Below are 16,855 nucleotides of genomic sequence, written 5' to 3'. Positions count from 1 at the left end.
TAGGTGATTTGTGAAAGCCTGCAGAGCTGCCTTCACGTTGAATGATGTAAGCTGTCTTGTTTCTCATTTCTCAACCGCTTCTCAAACATAATTGAAATTTTACGTTTGCCAAAAAGCTCATTTTCAACTTTAAACACTTTAGGTCTAGAAGCATGGTTCAGGTTCTAGTAAATGCACTCAATTAAAAGCTAATAAAAACCTTGTTCAGTGTTTTTATAATTTTTGAAAGACTTCTTTTCATCAGCAAAGGATTAATTTGAAAATTAACTGTGTATTCATGAGACGTGTAAATTCTGAAGGAAAAAGGTAATTACAGCTTTCAAGCTTTGCTTTCTCCTCTTGAGATTTTTTTTCTTTTCCCTTCATGTTATCCATAAAATATTAAGCTAAATCCTGGACACTGTGCCCTTTGCTGGAGAGATAACATGGAAATCTTGATTTTTGAAAGCCTTCGGATTTCTGTTTCCTCATAAAATATGAGGAATCTTCATTACTTACAATGTTTTTTTTAATTGGTCTGTGGCCTTGTCAATTCTCAAAGCTAAGCGAAGCTGGGTTGAGGAGTCACCTGTGAGTGCTCTTCTCTGACTCAGTGCCTTCAGCATGGAAGTAACCGAACTATCATTTGGATGACAAATAACAGTAAGTAAAGTGAAAATTCTTGAGGAACTTGCCATGAAAAGTGCAATACTAAGCTCTGACAACTTAAATACAAGATGCTATACAGTTTTTGTCTTATTCATTGTGCAGTAAGTGTTCCTCACAAGTGATTATCTCTGTCTATGATTTCTCACCAGGGTAAATCACTTAAAATATTTGTGAGGGACCAGGAATTCAACAGCAATAATGCAAAGTGTGAAGCAACTTTAACGCATTTATTTCTTACATCATTTCCTATTAATATTTTTTATCATTTTAATAGTTGTTTTGTCTCTGAATTTTGGATCATTTTCAACAATTAGCTCCTGAGAATTGGGGTAGGCACTTCAAAACTCCTTTAATTTATCATGTATGTATGATCTTAACAGCATGCTTAGCCTTGCCCTGAATTAAGAGCGTGGTTGTGGGAAGGTTCATTTTCAAAAGGGTGCTGCGTAAAATAATTATGCACTTACAGATTTCCAGGTAGGTACCTTGCCCTTAGTGAGATAAGGACTTAATAATCTTTTCTTTTAACGAGGATGTATCTTTATTAGAGCTTTAGCTTTCATCTGATGTAGCTTTTTTTTTTTGCAGGAAATCACTTGGATATTTTGTTTGCAGTGTTTTTTTTTTTTTGCTTGGTTTTCTTGCTTTTGCCATTCTTCGATACATTTTGCAAGATTTGTAAGCTGAGCTGCTTTAGGAAAGCATATTTTTGGCTTACCTTTCATATTCCTTCCTTTCTCTTCTCTTTGACACACAACGTATTTGTTGGTAGAATGCTGTGTTGCAGTGGTTTACCTGCAGACAACTGAGAAAAGCAGCGTACTTCAATCAACTTGTGCTCTAGAACAGCTGGGTATTACCCATATGGTTTTGATTGGAAACTACTACTGATTTGAAAAACAAATTTAGCTGAGGAGATTTGAGTGAAACAATGATTTGCGCTCAGTCTCTTGGCAGAGCTGGGTTCTTATTTTGATCCAATGTGCCATCATCTGGACTTGTTTCCTATAAAACTCCTTCCTGACTTCTGCTGGTTCATGAACTGCTCCCAGAGTAAACTACTTTATATCTTCTTATTTGCAAGGGCTCATTTGTTTTTAGGGACACTTTCCAAGCCATGTGTTCTTCTTTCAAGCTGTGTTGTCAGCTTGTCTGTTCCCACTTGCTATACTGTCCCACCTTGCTTCTGCAAGGACTATGAGAGCAGTACAGGCATTTTAGGTAGTTCTCAAAATTACTTTTGGCTGAGTACCATCTTCTTAGTATTATTATTATTATCCAGAACCCTTCAGTTGCTAGTATTCCTTCATGGAGAGGGACGTTGTGTTTAAAAAAAAAAATTATGAAATTATTGCAGTGTGAAGACATTAAGAATGAGAGCACAACCCCTCCATAAATAACATGATTACATGGATATTACTGCTAGAAAATGGTATTGTTCCTAAGCAACACGTACCCAGAGATATTGAAAAGTTTAAGTGATGTTGAAAGATACTCTTGAGGAAATCAGTGACTACTGTTCGCTGTCTCAGGTAATGATAACGTACTGCACAGTTACTGTGGTGTGGTGAGATGTCTTGGCCCTCCAATTATGAATTTCTTAGTTTCTGTGTCTACCAAGCAGATGGAGAAACAGTAAAGACTTTAACATTAATGGCTTATTGTTAGAATGTAGTTTGTCACTGAATATTCAAAATATCTTAATAGGTCTGAATAATCAATCAGGGCAATATACGATGCATCATCAGTACAGTCAATCTCTAGTGTGTGCACAGCATTTGGCAGCCAAGTGATTAGTATTTGAAACACCAAGAAGAATAAGATTGTAAGTATCACTGAGTTTTAGGGTGGAAAAATGCTGTTATGGTCACCTACTAAAGAGCTTCTAATAGGCACAGTCCACAGAACCTCTCCCAGCAATCTGTGTGCCAAGTCCATAACTTCTGCTTGTTATAGGTAGACACTTTCTTCAAAGTCTGAAAACGACAAATTCATTGCATCCTTCAGAAGTGGTTCACTAGGTCTGTTCTGCAAAACCAAAACTGCCTGGCTCTGATCAGGTTTGGCCTCTGCCTTAACGTGCCTTTCCCCGCTATTAGCGAGATGTATAAGAACTCCCTTCCTTCTGCAGGTACTTCTAGATTATCATATGCTAATAATGGACTATATCCTCTTCCTCCAGGAGATGACTATAAAGCTGTCAACAATCATTTGGGTTTATAGCAATAGCAATTATACTAGATTTTTTGATTAAATGCTAAATGTTACATGAGTAATATAGAGTAATAAATTACCCTTAGATTCAGAATTATGTTGGCTATATATTTAACTCATATTTGGGATCATGAAGCATTTAAAACTGAATTGCCTTTGCTCTAGGTATGCAAAGAGGTTGCTATTAGTATGACAGAACAGCTTCCCTGTCCTATTATAGATTGCTCACATTGATGCAGAGTAACTGTTCAAGTGAATGTCTTTAAAGCAATTAAAAACGTGCTGAGTCTGAGATAATATGGAAAAGAAGACTTTTCTACATATGGGTAGAATACCATGAGAGATCTATAAGTTTGCAGAGGAGTAGTTTGCAGCCAAAGTTTGTGCGGTATAAATGGTCCTGATTCTGCCAGAGGTCTGTGCCTGTGGATATTTTTGCCTCAATTTACTGCTATCAGCTGTCAGAAGCCCTCCAAACAGGGAATTGTGACGATAGCAGTTTCATGCTGGTTTTTAATTGTGGTACTAATAACAAATACCAAGGGCTAATTTTTTACATGAAACCTTTCAAGGACACACAGATTTTGGACAGTAACGGAAATGTGCTTCATGAATAGTAGTTTTGCAGCTTGATGTGGTGACATCAGCATGAGATGAATTCCAAAGGCAAAATGTAGTTCTTGTTGATCAGTGTTAAATCAGATTCAAGATAATCAAAAGGTAGAACCAAAATAACATACTTAAGTTTAAGCAGATTTCAAAGAAACACAAGCACGTGCTTGGTTTTAAATGGTATGCCTAAAAGCTGCTCTGAAAGAGCCTTTTTCCTCATTAGACTAGGGTATAGAATTGGAAATCTCTTCAAATTAAAGGCTCTTAATAATGGAGGAAAAACCAATTTCAATAAAATCAATGTCGGAACGAACGAACGAATGTAGCAGTATTTTTGAGAACCCCACTATAATGTGTGCTCGTTCTATGGAATATATGGTTTCATTCTATAGAATATATTGCTATAGAATATACATACATGCAGAACAAACACACAAAGGAAGTGTATAGCTGTGGCATGACGCAGTAATGTGGTCATACACTGCTTAGGCTGCAGCAGACGAGCAAGGATAGTGGACTAGCAAATAGACATAAGAGGATTTAGTATTAAAAGCAGCTTGGTGAATTTTTCTTTCCTCAGTTGAATCTGTACTATAATGCTTAGTGCTTATTAACCGTTTGTCTGAATAACCTGAAGAAAGTGATAAAATTCCTGTCACTGGATTTGCTTAAAATTAGACTGGACAAAAAGTTCCGCTTAATCTCCTGAGCAATATTTTTGTCACAGGGCATGTCAAGTAAAGCTGAGGATGTGTCTGAATTCTGTCAGAATGATTGAGGTGAGAGAGGAAATTTCCATGTGGTGTTGATGGGAAAAACTCTTCAGGATGCGTTCTTAAAGCATATCTAGAGATGTTTATGTGAAGATGGATAGGAGATCGACTATGTAGGACAGAGTGACAAGTCTGCTTTTCTTCTTCTTAGCAGTTACTCATGCCATGAGTAGAACCTGATGTATTTTCAGAAGTTCAGACACTCTGTTTGTATGTCTTAGAATCGTAGAATTAGCTAGGTTGGAAAAGACCTACAAGATCATCCAGTCCAACCATCCACCTACCACCAATAACCCCACTAAACCATGTCTCTTAACGCTATGTCTAAATGTTTCTTGAACACCTCCAGGGATGGTAACTCAACCACCTCCCTGGGCAGCCCATTCCAGCGTCTGACCACTCTTTCAGAAAAGTAGTGTTTCCTAATGTCCAGCCTGAATCTCCCCTGGCGCACCTTGAAGCCATTCCCCCTCGTCCTGTCACCAGTTACAAGAGAGAAGAGGCCGACCTCCAGCTCACTACAACTTCCCTTCAGGTAGTTATAGAGAGTGATGAGGTCTCCCCTGAGCCTCCTCTTCTCCAGACTGAACAATCCCAGCTCCCTCAGCCGCTCCACATCAGGCCTGTGCTCCAGACCCCTCACCAGCTTTGTTGCCCTCCTCTGAACACGTTCCAGGGCCTCGATGTCTTTCTTGCAGTGAGGGGCCCAAAACTGGACACAGTATTCAAGGTGGGGCCTCACCAGGGCTGAGTACAGTACTTGCTGCCTTATATTGGCTTGTGTTGCAGAACCTCATAAGTACCATTGCAAAGAGCTGTATTTGTGATCCACGTAGCAAACTTTAAAAGCACTAAGTTGCTCAGACTTCCCAATGAGAATTTTCTGTACCTCTTTGTGCAGAAGTGCTCACAGTGTAATAGAGAAGAGCTGCCTCCCTAAAGAACCAGCTGAACCTCGTCAGCTGAGCAGGTGGTGAACTCGTGCTTGGTTGGGTTTGACAGCAGTTGTGTGAGATCCCCCAGTGAAAAATAAATAAAATCTATGCTTTGAGTCAAATTGTCAACTGGTGCAATTTGGTGTAGCCATGTTCCAAGTCAGTTGACGCTGCTGGGCTAAGAATCTGGCTCTTTGTCTTATCAGCAGATGGAGAGTTAGGAACGCATCCATTCCTACCAGGTGCTTGTCTTTGTCAATCCAACTTCATCCTGGAAAACCAGGGACAGCAGATAGGTACGATACCAAAAACAACGCGGCTTTATTAACAGCTAGCAGTTCCTCTGTATCATTTCAATTATGCTCCCAGGTAATGAGTTCAATATACTTTTGTTATGTGACTATAAAGCTGCCTATGGGATGACAAGAATATATGATACGATGTTACAGTCTTCTCATAACATTCTGGGGTAATTAGGACATAAAATTGAACTGAAACTTTAAAACACATTTCAACTCTGTTCCGTATATATTACTCTTCAGCAGGCAAGGATAGTAATTTAATATTGACTTTTGGCTGTGAGATTACCATATAATCTAAATGCTAATAACAATTAAAGCATGGTGTAATGATTAAAGTGTCTCCTGGAATACTGAAAATCCAGGTAATAAATGGTGAAAGGATGTATAAGCCAGAATTTAGGAATCTGTTCTGAAGGTCTGTGCTGAGACATAGCAGACTGGGCTGAAGAAGAGATTCCAGCACAGGCTGTGCCATGAAACAGATGGGTTTTAATATATTTTTATTTCAGGCTCTATCATATGGAAACTAGACCTTTGAAGCTCCACTATGCACCTTTTTTCTTTCTCCTCCCTTTCATATAAGCAACATTTTGTCTCAGGAGAGGTTCAAGTCATGGTTTCCTTCACAAATTAGGAGGAATATTTTCTTTTGAAAGTTGGCTCTTATTAATGAAATACACACTTCAGGGTTTTCTAGGAGGCAGCAAAACTATGAAAGACAGATAAAACAAGAAAAAATGGAAAAAAATCCTTTAAAAACACACAGCCATATGTGAAAATGCATTGAGATTCATTAAGCAGGATGCATTCCATGATAGATGCTCAGCACAAAATGTCCCTTGACTCAGCTGTTAGTTCTTCTCAAACTGTGCGTGTGTTTAGCTCTGTCTCTAGCTTAAAGCAGCACTGCCTGCTCGCCTAACATGAAGACCTTCATGGAGTTTTGACAGGCTCATTTGCAATAGTGTGATGGATCTTGAATTTGCTGGAGCAAGCAGCGAAGATCTTGGAAGGACCTTGGTGGCATGGCTGTTGCCAGTGGGTCCAGGATCTGTGCTGAGGGCTGTGGATGATGCAGCCATCTCTATTGAATAATACATTGTCTGGGGGGAAAAAAGCATCCACATAGTCTCTGATTTCATCCTTCCACACATTACCTGAACTTGTACATAACATAGATAGTAATGAAGCAATCTAAGACATTACATTTTGTGCAAACGACAATACCACCATTCAGAAGAAAACTTAAAAATAATCTGCCTTCAGAGCCCCTCGTTGAAGTTCTTAAGTAGAAGGAGGATTCGAAACTCTGAAAATCTGTTTTCTATTTCACTCAACAGATTCATTTCTGCTTCCAAATTCTTTCTGTTATGAACACTGATTTTTTTTTTCTTTCTAAGAGATGAAAAAAGAAAAAGCTTTGCAAGAAGCTTTTTTTCTTCCATCTCTAAATTTCTCCATCTGCTTCCACAGATGTAGACTGGCCAAGCAGTGCAAGAAACAGTTGTCATAAGCTGTGCAGCGGCTGTCCAGGGATCCTTTCTCAGCCTGTGGCCTCTTGTGTTTTTTTCAGCACGGTTTAATTTTCTACCCTGCAGAACACACAAGGCTGATGGACTTATTTTGCCCTTCTTTTTATGCTTTTTTCCTTTGTAGTTTTTTTGAGGAGAGGAAAGGAGCAAATAAGCTATAAAGTGAATCGACTACTGAACCTTTCAGGAGGCTATTGCAGCAGATTTGCCCAAGCAGGGCTCCTCTCTTGGGCTAAATTGCATGCTCTGAGCCATGAACATGAAGGTGGCAGGGTTTACTGCCACTTTGCAAGCTACCTGTTCATGCAATTAGCCCTTGAGTAATTGGGCTCTTAACACTTGATCAGTTTTAACAAACAAGGACTTGCTTTGCAGGTGTATAAGCTAAACTGCATTTTTAGTGCAGTGCTTTATACTGGAGAAAGAGTTTAAAAGAAACCTGATTGGGAAGTGTTATGTTGCACAATAAAATATGTAACAAATTACTCGATCTCCTTTACACTCAGAAAAAAAAAGGCAGACAGATAAGAAATAGCTGGAATGGTTCAGGTTTGTGCTTTTTTCTTACTTTAATCTTCAAATGTCTTGGAACGGTCAGGATTTCTATAGGTACAGGCAGTGCTGTGTTTTTCCTTCTTCCATTTCTCTCCTTTCCATTCTCTTATTTCAGGGTTTCCATAGTGGATACAGGTTGATGTAAGAAAGAACTAGTTGCTGTTTTCAGTGGATTTCCCTACTGACCCCTTTTGCAGGGACCTAGTTAAAGGGAAGAGGCACATTAGGCTTAATGCTTCGGAGGGAGCCAAGTGGTTCAGTAGCTTGTGAGAAGCAACTCCTCTGCGGTGTGTACTGTTCTACTTTCTAATTTCTACCTTGTTACAAGGGCCAGCTACAGGCAGTTGGTCTTCACTAGTATAGGAGCCAACTCTGAAGATATTCTGTGTCTCGTAGCTCTTAGACGGCTACAAAATAGTGGAGGAGAGGAGAAAAGGCATCTCACCATCACTGAAAGCCATCCCACTTTTGTTTTTCTCCATCTCTGTAAGGCTGTACAATAGGCTGAGTGCCTGCATCTACAGCAAGCATCAGGAAGGCATCTCTAATAGGATGAAGTAGATGGGTCATTTTGATTACTTAGTTTTCCTGTAGCTGATTGAACAGGGGCAGGAATGCTCATGTTGGTGTGACTTGGGGATTAAAGGCATTGAGTTGTCTGTGAAATACTCTTTGAAGGAAAAGGGAAAAATAAACCCAGCATTTTGCTAACCATTTGAACAAAATGCAAATATAATGGAAAAGACTTTTGTGTCTTGTGGTGTTTTTGCGAGCTGGGATTTACAGTGCACATAGATTATTCTTGATGAAAACATTTTGACTGCCTTTTGTCAAAGCCCTTCTGTGCTATAAGTGCTTCTCTTCATCAGAATGGATTTTCCTGATAGATATCCCTGCCTGAACCGTCTTAACCAGAATGATTCCTGGCTTTATTTCTTTAGAATTTAAGAATGTGTATTTTATGATAATACTTTTACTGTGGATGTTGAGCAGTACCCAGAGGGCTGAAGCATTTGTTATTGTTAATAATACATGTTTAATAGAACTGCTTTCTTCTGGAGGTTGCAAAGATCTTGATTAATTCTGCAAATGGGGATTATTTTGCCTGATAATGAAATGTCCTTATCTCATGTGTGAGGAGGGGAATAGGGTGGGACGTAACAGTTCGGAAGAAATACAGAACAGTTCATTTGGTCATAAGCTTGCAAGCATGGGAGAAGCATCAATATGAAGGAATAGAGCCTTAGTTCCCTTCCCTCGCAGTCTCCCAAAGATCCAGAATGTTGGGTTTTTGTTCAGCCTGGCAAGGAAAGCACAATGACCTTTTAAATTGACCTCTCCCTCAAGCCTAGAAGGAAGCAGTAGGGATTAAGGAGTAGGAGTGAGCTCCAGCCACCCATTGCCTCCTGTTCAGCTTGCCTTAGGACACCTGAGTGTCCCCGTGTGTCTTGGGGACTCAGCACCACTGGAGCTTTGACAACCAAATGGTTCATTCCAACTCACTACACTTTAAAAAGCCCCATTGTGGGTTGTTGCATTTCGGTAAATCCTGATTTTAACGCAACCAAACCAATTAACTGAATAAAAGATGGTGACCTAAATCCATAAATACATTTAAGCACTTAGTGCTCATTGATTGTTTATTTTGAGGGTCAGGGCCATAATCTTTTGGTCAGGAAATTGTTAAGGCTGATGTCTTATTACTGAAACTTTAAAGAGGAGTTCTGCTAGTAGGGAAATAGTATTTTTTTATTCTGCTGTCAGAAAGGTGTACTGTATGACATTGCCCAGCCTGAGGGTAGGACACAGCTCATGGTTAGCCTCAGAACACTGATGTTTGATAGGGCGCTGACTTTGTCTTCGTGCTTATCTGTGAATACATCTTGTGTAAGATTGACGTAGAGAATCATAATCTTTGAGTCTCCTGGCAAGGAGGTTTTGTAAGACAGATTGGAAAACTTTGCTGCTTTGTATTTCTGTGAGCTGCAGACATTTTAGCAATAGCAACGTGAACTGCTAGTAGGAAATGGTCCCCAGAAACTCTTTACTATAGTAGCAAAGAACTGACTGAATCTGTAATGTGCAAGCTTCTCACTGTTCTTACAAAACAGTGAGCAATGATACGGACTTGGAATACATGGGTGAGATTGTAGATGTCGCAGCCAATTGTCAATTCAGGTCAATTTACTCTGGTAAATGTTAGAAGTGGAATGTTGGAAGGCTCTGGGTTTCTAAGCAGTACCTGTTCGTGTGGAGTATTCAAATGTACATGGAAAGAACAGGAATTGGTTTGGTAATGAAGTGGGTGATATCTAAGATCTAAGGCAAAGTGATAGTGACTGCTTCTTCAGCTCTTTTTGGGAGATGTCTCTGATCCCAGGAACCCTGTGAAGAATGGAATCTGCTGTGTGGTCCCAAAGCAGGGCTTTGAACTGTGCAAATCCACACGGACTCTTATCATTGCTAATACACGGACTTTTGAACAATGAGTTTTTGTTTTAGAGACAGTTTGAGTCCCGTAGGGTTCTAGCTTTATTGACATAGCAGAGCTTTGCTCTCCTCGTGCCTGTTTGTCTAATCTAGTGTGTGGTGAATTCTTCCAGAAAGTGGTAGAAATTTGACTTGGGATCACCTATGTCAGTTCCTACCGGGCAAAGTTCACCTAATTACCAGAGTATATCTCAGACTAACGTAGTTCTGAGGCTAAGAAATGTTTACTTAGTTTGTCAAATGCCATTGCTGTTTGTTACTGTAACTTTTTTCTGCTTTGTGTTGCACAAGCTAATTGAAAAATAAATTTTGCTTAATTTAAGGTTAACAAATCTGGATTTCTCTAAGTGAAATTCAGCTAGGAGCTAATTCAGGCTCACTAAATTGAATCTGACAATTGCATCCATTTACCTTATTATGCGTATTAATTTGCTTTGCATTATATTCCCTTTCATGGGCTGAACTTGACTTGCTTGCCATTATTTTCCTTTTTAAAACTGTTTCTAATATTTTACTTTCTAATTAGCTCTTCATTTTTTCCTTTAGCTTAAGCCTGTGGCACGACGATAGTCTTATTAAGGAGTAGCGGAATGGATTTTTCAGCTGCTTAAGTTTGGAAAAGTCCAAAGTTTAAAGCACCAGCAGCTCTACCTGTTCCTTAGTTCTTAGTTTTAATTGACTTCAAGAGCCTCCTCCTGACACTCAGGACTCTGATCGCAGGGACGCGTGCATGTGAGCAGATTTATTTATGCGTAGTCTCACAGCTGGATGCAAAATCAAGCTGGTGAGTGACAGAAGCAAGAAAGGCAGTCCTGAATCCCAGCTGAGTGCACTTTATTACAGGCTTGAACAATTCAATATACAGAACAAAGCAATATTTTAAAACATTCTGAAGAGCAGTAGAGACTTTGTACTAAAAATAACAAAGGCTTTCCCTCTTAGCTGCTCCAGCTGAGGACTATTGTTTGTTCTCTGAGATAATTAGCAGCCGTCCTCAGAGCTTTCTGAGTGGCTTTGTACACATAACTGACAGTTTAAAAACACAGAAGAAACACAGCAAGGCTGCTTAGAATATAGCACAAAATATAGGATTAATGAGTCATCTCCCAGGCTGATGGACAAGTAAGAAAAGCCTTGAATAAAAAGAAAAGCCTCTCATTCAGTAATACATATCATCTTCCTTTTTCAGTTTGTTTACCCTCAGACCATCATTCGCCTCTGTAAGATTCCTTGTCATAATTTAAATGCTGAATCTTTCTAGCAGGAGCCAAGCACTTCAAAGCTGAGACCTTTCTTTGGGAGCAGGAGAGCAATTTACCCCTTCAGAAGAGTAAAGTGAGATTTCTAAAACCTAGACACATACTGACGTATCGAATACTCTGATTAACGCTGATTAGAAGTGCGGCGCAAAGAAATGAATTTCTGTTTTTTATTTTTAGTTCCAGATTACGTCGCTTCTGTGCTTTATGAAAAATAGGGTGTCGCCATCTGTTATTACTGATACGCAGTTAATCCGAGTGTGATTCGTAAAAGTGAAGCAGATCCACCAGTGTACACACCTTGGAATGGTCACGACCTTAAACTCCATGATCACCCAGCTCTCTTTGTTTGGTGCTTCACTGCTTGACATCTGCCAGCTGCATTTCTCTTTTCTCTAAAAAGTAAACAAAAATACATTCAGCACCTATCATTTATGGTGCCTCGTGTGCACGATGGAATTAGTGTTTAAAGATTGGATTATGGGCAGGAAGATCATAGAATCACCAAGGCTGGAAAAGACCATCCAGTCCAACTGTCCACCTATCACCGGTATTTCCCACTGAAGATGTAATGTTAGAATAAATCTCAGCGTAATACTGGAACCATGTGCATGGGTCTGGAATGGAAAGGAGCACACAAATTAGGCACCTGTGGTTTCAGTTTGTATCACAAACTCACTGCTTTCTAAAAAAAAAAAGTCGTTGAAGGCTAGCATTTCCAAGGCGTCTGTGCATCTCTCAGTGTGGAACACGCTTGATAAATCAGATTGTTTCCTATTACAGATTTTGTCCATCCCACCTCTTGTAAAGATTTTCTTTATCTACTAGATGTGCTTTTATGACAGTCTCTCAGTATTTAATATGATTTCAGTCTCTGTTATTGGCATCTGCATATGAAATGCAGATGAATGTCTCTGCAGCAGAGGAGTATATGACCTCAGGATGTGCCGTATGATTACAAATGATATGGAATTTGTCTTCTGAATAAACTTTTATGACCATATGTAAGGAGGATTTAAAAGTGGCAGTGCCATACACAGGGTTATTCAGAGCTGGAGAACTCATTCCCTGGAAAATACCAGCAAGAAAAATCCAAAATTTCCCACAAGGTACATGTTAAGTATTTTTTTTTCTGTTTAATTTGTAACATTACTTACAGCATTATCAAGGCAATAGTCACTCTAACTTTACTTTGATTGTATTTTTATTTAGCGCTTTAATATTGCATACCTCTTGCATAAATCAAAGGCTCATCGTTCTCTGTGCAGTCTCACTTGAAACTGTTGAAATTGTCACTTCCACACAAGAAGCACTCTGGGGTTCTGGGAATTAGCTCTTAAAATGGAGAGTAACCAAATGGTTAAGTTACACAAAGATAAGTTCTGTTGTTCCTTAACATACCTTCATAAAGTATTTTGAGATTAGTGTCATTTCTGCACATACTATGGAAGTGAACAACATTATGCTTTGCTGGCTGATTTACTGGGTGCTCTGTGCTAGTGCATCCACAGTGTGCTGTAACATGGGAATTATTCTGTACTCTCTTCTTCCGACTCCTGCACAAGGTTAAAGATTATATAAGGTTATATTCTTACGCAATTAAGCTTTCCCTTTCCAAGAGTCTGAGAAGTAACAACTCATTGGATGGCTCTGCTTTGTGGTAGAACTTTGAAAGTCTTCTACATAGAGAAAACAACAGTATTTCCTATGTTTTAAGCTAGTTCCTCTTTAAACTTCCAGTGTTTATTGTATTTGGAAATCGTGCATTTGTTCACATTCGATCATAGCTAGTATAGATATTACAAACTTCATGCTGCTTGCTCTGTACTCTGCTATTTGGGTTTGACATTTGGGGCCTATTCACAATATCAGATGTGATCAAAAAAACCCTTTTATTGAAAAATATATTGTACTTGAAAGCAAAAAACCCAATTTAGTCAAACGTTCAGGGACTTTAAGAAATGTGAGAGGACTGTGTTTTAATAATACTGAATGAAAATGAAACGTGGCTGATTATTTTCTAGTAGAAAACACCACAGAAAATTTTACAAAGTTGACCATTGCAGAGCTCTTTAATTTGCCCAAAGCACATTTTCGGACATAGATCACTTCCATTTGCAGTGTTATACCATCCTTTAAATAATACAAGAATGCCAAGGAAATAATTCAGCAATACTGCCTGACACCCTCAGCTCTAATTGCTAAAGAATGCAGTCTTTGTAAGAAACTGGTGATGAATGTGGAGTTCTATAGTTACTCCATATTCCTTGTGACATTTATGGATGTCACCTTCCTTCCCATTCACCATTTTAATTCCTTTCAGTAGTTACTCCTGCAAAAATGAGAACTGCAGCGACTGAATCGCAACCTCGGTGTGACAGAGCTCTCCAATGTTCTTTATTCCTATCACCTTTTTTGCTTATGCACTATTGCTAAAAACATCAGTGAGCCCCCACTGATGGTTGTATTTCCCCTCAGGTCATAAAAGCTGAATTTTGAAACAGGGCTGGTTTTGGCAGCAGGATTTGCCAGCCAGGCTAAGGCAACCTCTGATCCCCACCTGGAGGTCAGCCTGCTGCATCTCCTGGGATCCTGCCAGCTGTGGCACTGGTGTGTTACAGCTACTAACTCCTGCTGAGTTATGGAGGGACTTCATTGCCACTGAAATGACTGATCCTGCGTATACCCTTCCATAACCCCTGGCTTTACAGTGGAGGGGGAACAGAAGTGTTCCCTATGGCAGCGTGAACCCAACTGAGCAGTCTGCAAATTTCTTGCAGAGGGTTTTAATGTGGAAAAACGAGCATGGCTGAGTTTGCAAACATTGCGCCATAGCTGTGGAAAACCTCATGTAGATTTTGTCCCTGTTGTTGAACAATTCCAGGCCTTTCCAAGAAAACTGTGGTTTTAGATGCAAAGTCTACAAGCCATGGTACAGTTCCCCGGGCAGTGACTGAAGAAGTGAGGGGAGAGGTTATTGTCTGTGCACAGAAATGGACATGGAGATGAGAAGAAGAAAGTCCCCCAGACCAGGCTTACAGCCTAAGTGAAAGCCAAGTGTACGTAGGGTGAGGGTCCTTTGGATTAATTCCTAGTGGAGTCCAAGCTGAATATCCCCTGTTGTTTGTTTACTTATTACTGTATTGCCTGCTGATTCCAACCCAGATCTCCAAGATAGATGCTGTACAAACATACACTGAATGACAGCTCCCGTTGTGCTGCACTTGTCTAACTAGAACTATAAAGCAGAGAAGGAGAAAAGGTCCTCAAAGAGAACAGCTTCCCTCACTCGCACAGCTGGTCAGCAACAAAGCCCAGCGGATGGTGCTCGCTGCAGTGACTCACTTTCAGACAGTACTCCTCAGTCTTTTTTTCCCTTTGCTCCTGTTCTGTCCAGAGCTCCAAATTTCAGAAATGCAAAAACATCAGAGAACTGAGAAACAGGAGGTATTAAATAGCATTTGCGAAACACAATAACAAGCAGGAACAAAACACCTACCTGGCAGCATATGGAAATCACTACGGCTCCTGTCTAAAATACAGACCCAAAAGTGAAAGAATACAGCTTGATCTTTTAATAGAAGAAGCTTCCTTCTCTTCAGATCAGCAAATATGGGGACTTGGAAACACTTCCGAGCTCTGTGAACTGGGCACTCCTGCTCGTGTTGTGACTTTGGGTTGGGATAAGGCCCAGCTCAACCACTCTCCCCTCCGCCTCTGAGTCGCTGGAGAATAAATCTGTTTGCAGCATGGTTGAAGCCATCTTCAAGGTGGGGTTAAGCCTGTGGAGCTGGCTGTGAGGCACATCTGATGAAGTTTAAACGGGGACTTGGTGGTTTCTACAGAAGCAAGGCACAAGTCCGCATGGTTTATGACAGCTCTGCGTGCTGTGCCCTAAAAATGTCTACTCTGATTTTAATTATTTTTACTACCTGTGTCAAAAATTTTGGGCATGGAGTACTATAAATAGAATTACTATATATCTTCTAATATTTTGTTGTGGTATAAGATATTGTTCTAAGGAATTCCGTGATTTCTGTATATCTGTGCTGAGATAGCACTGTCTATTTTCCATGCTCTTCCCTAACAGTGGCTGCGGTTTAGTGGCTAGTGAAGAGCTTCTCAGGCAATATGCAATTCAAATTGGTAGGGGCTGGTGTCAAACTATATTAAATTTCAGCATGAATTTACTACAGTAAAGCTCACTGCCCTTTGTGTTGTTGCTTAAATAAAGTGAATAATCTTAACTTGCATAAGAGCTCTGCGGTTTGGAAACAGACAGAAAAGTCATGATGTTCTGAATTAAAAAGCAAGATCAAACTAGTTGTTCAAGTACAGAAAAAACTATTTTTTTTTTCTAGAGAGACATGAATGTCTGAAGAGGGTAGATTTCATTTAAAAATGAGGCTGGGGAGAAGAATTTCTCACCCGAGTTTGAATTTCTTGCAAACATGTCATTTCTCTGCTTATTTATCATCTACCCTTCATAAATGTCAAGTGTAATAACAAAAGGTTTTAATAAACCTGTCAGAATTGTTTCATGTCAGATTGAGTGAAAAGGTTATGTGTAATAATAAAAACAAGACCTAAAACAATACTAAATTCAGCTACAGAATGAGCTCTGGTCTATCCACCTCTCCTGAGAACTCAGTGCTTCACTGTTGTGTTGTTTAGAAAATAAATTCTTTTGTAACATGTATTAAAAGCTACATAGACGTGCAGGTAGCACCTAGTGGAAAAAAAAAAAAAAAAAAAGTAGTTTAAACTAGTCATTTTAGTAGTGATGACTCAATTTGGGGAGCTGGTGACAAGCTCCCTTTCTGAGATGTGTCAGATAACAAGAAATATCCTGGCACCTTTGTGCTCTCTGAAATGGTTACACTTCTTTTTTTTTAAGCCAACAAAGATGAGAATAGTTTTTTGGACTGAGTTCAGCAAAGTCAAGTATTTGCCTTGCTGCTTGACTTTAACTGGATACGTGCAATTTGTTGCTATTTATTAAAAGCACCGAGTACATCTTATCACTGCTGTCCTCCCACACTTTCTCCAAAGCATTTAATTCTCCTTTCCATCTGCCTGCATAATCATTCCATTACAATTGCTTGGGAAAGTTGTAATTGGTTTCAAATGTTCCTGGTTGACCAATTTATATTTGAATACTCAGTTGGGGACCCTGTGTTCTCAATGGAGTGCTTGAATGTTGCCTGTATTACTGATGGTTCCCTGAGTATTCATCTTAAAGATTTCCTTCTTGCAACATTACTATTTTTACTTGACCTTGTACAGGCATATTCGTAAGAGTATGTTGTTGCTAAGATGTTCTTAACTGAATGCCTGTTCTAATGTATACAGGCTGCCCAGCTCAGCTCAGATATTAGCTGGTATAATTATTGCTCTTGTCCACTTCACTGCTATTTAATGTTTTGTCTTATGTTCATTCCCAGAAGCGTAAAATGAGAGTGAGACACAGTGCACTATGTGCTGCACGTGCGTCTCCAAGGTCTACAGAAGCAGGACAATTCTATTAACTTAAAT

At 39.5% G+C, this 16,855-nt stretch overlaps 1 protein-coding gene across 12 annotated transcripts in view; it reads left to right on the top strand.

Moving 5' to 3' along the window:
* Window positions 1-16,855, top strand: part of LRRTM4 (leucine rich repeat transmembrane neuronal 4) — a 504,688-nt gene that overhangs the window by 41,778 nt on the left and 446,055 nt on the right. The gene's annotated exons all lie outside the window — the stretch shown is intronic.

This window comes from Numida meleagris, chromosome 21 (genome assembly GCF_002078875.1).
Source record: "Numida meleagris isolate 19003 breed g44 Domestic line chromosome 21, NumMel1.0, whole genome shotgun sequence".
In the NCBI taxonomy this organism is placed as follows: Eukaryota; Metazoa; Chordata; class Aves; order Galliformes; family Numididae; genus Numida; species Numida meleagris.
The sequence above is the reverse complement of the archived record's forward strand: the minus strand, read 5'-3'. Positions and strand labels throughout refer to the sequence as shown.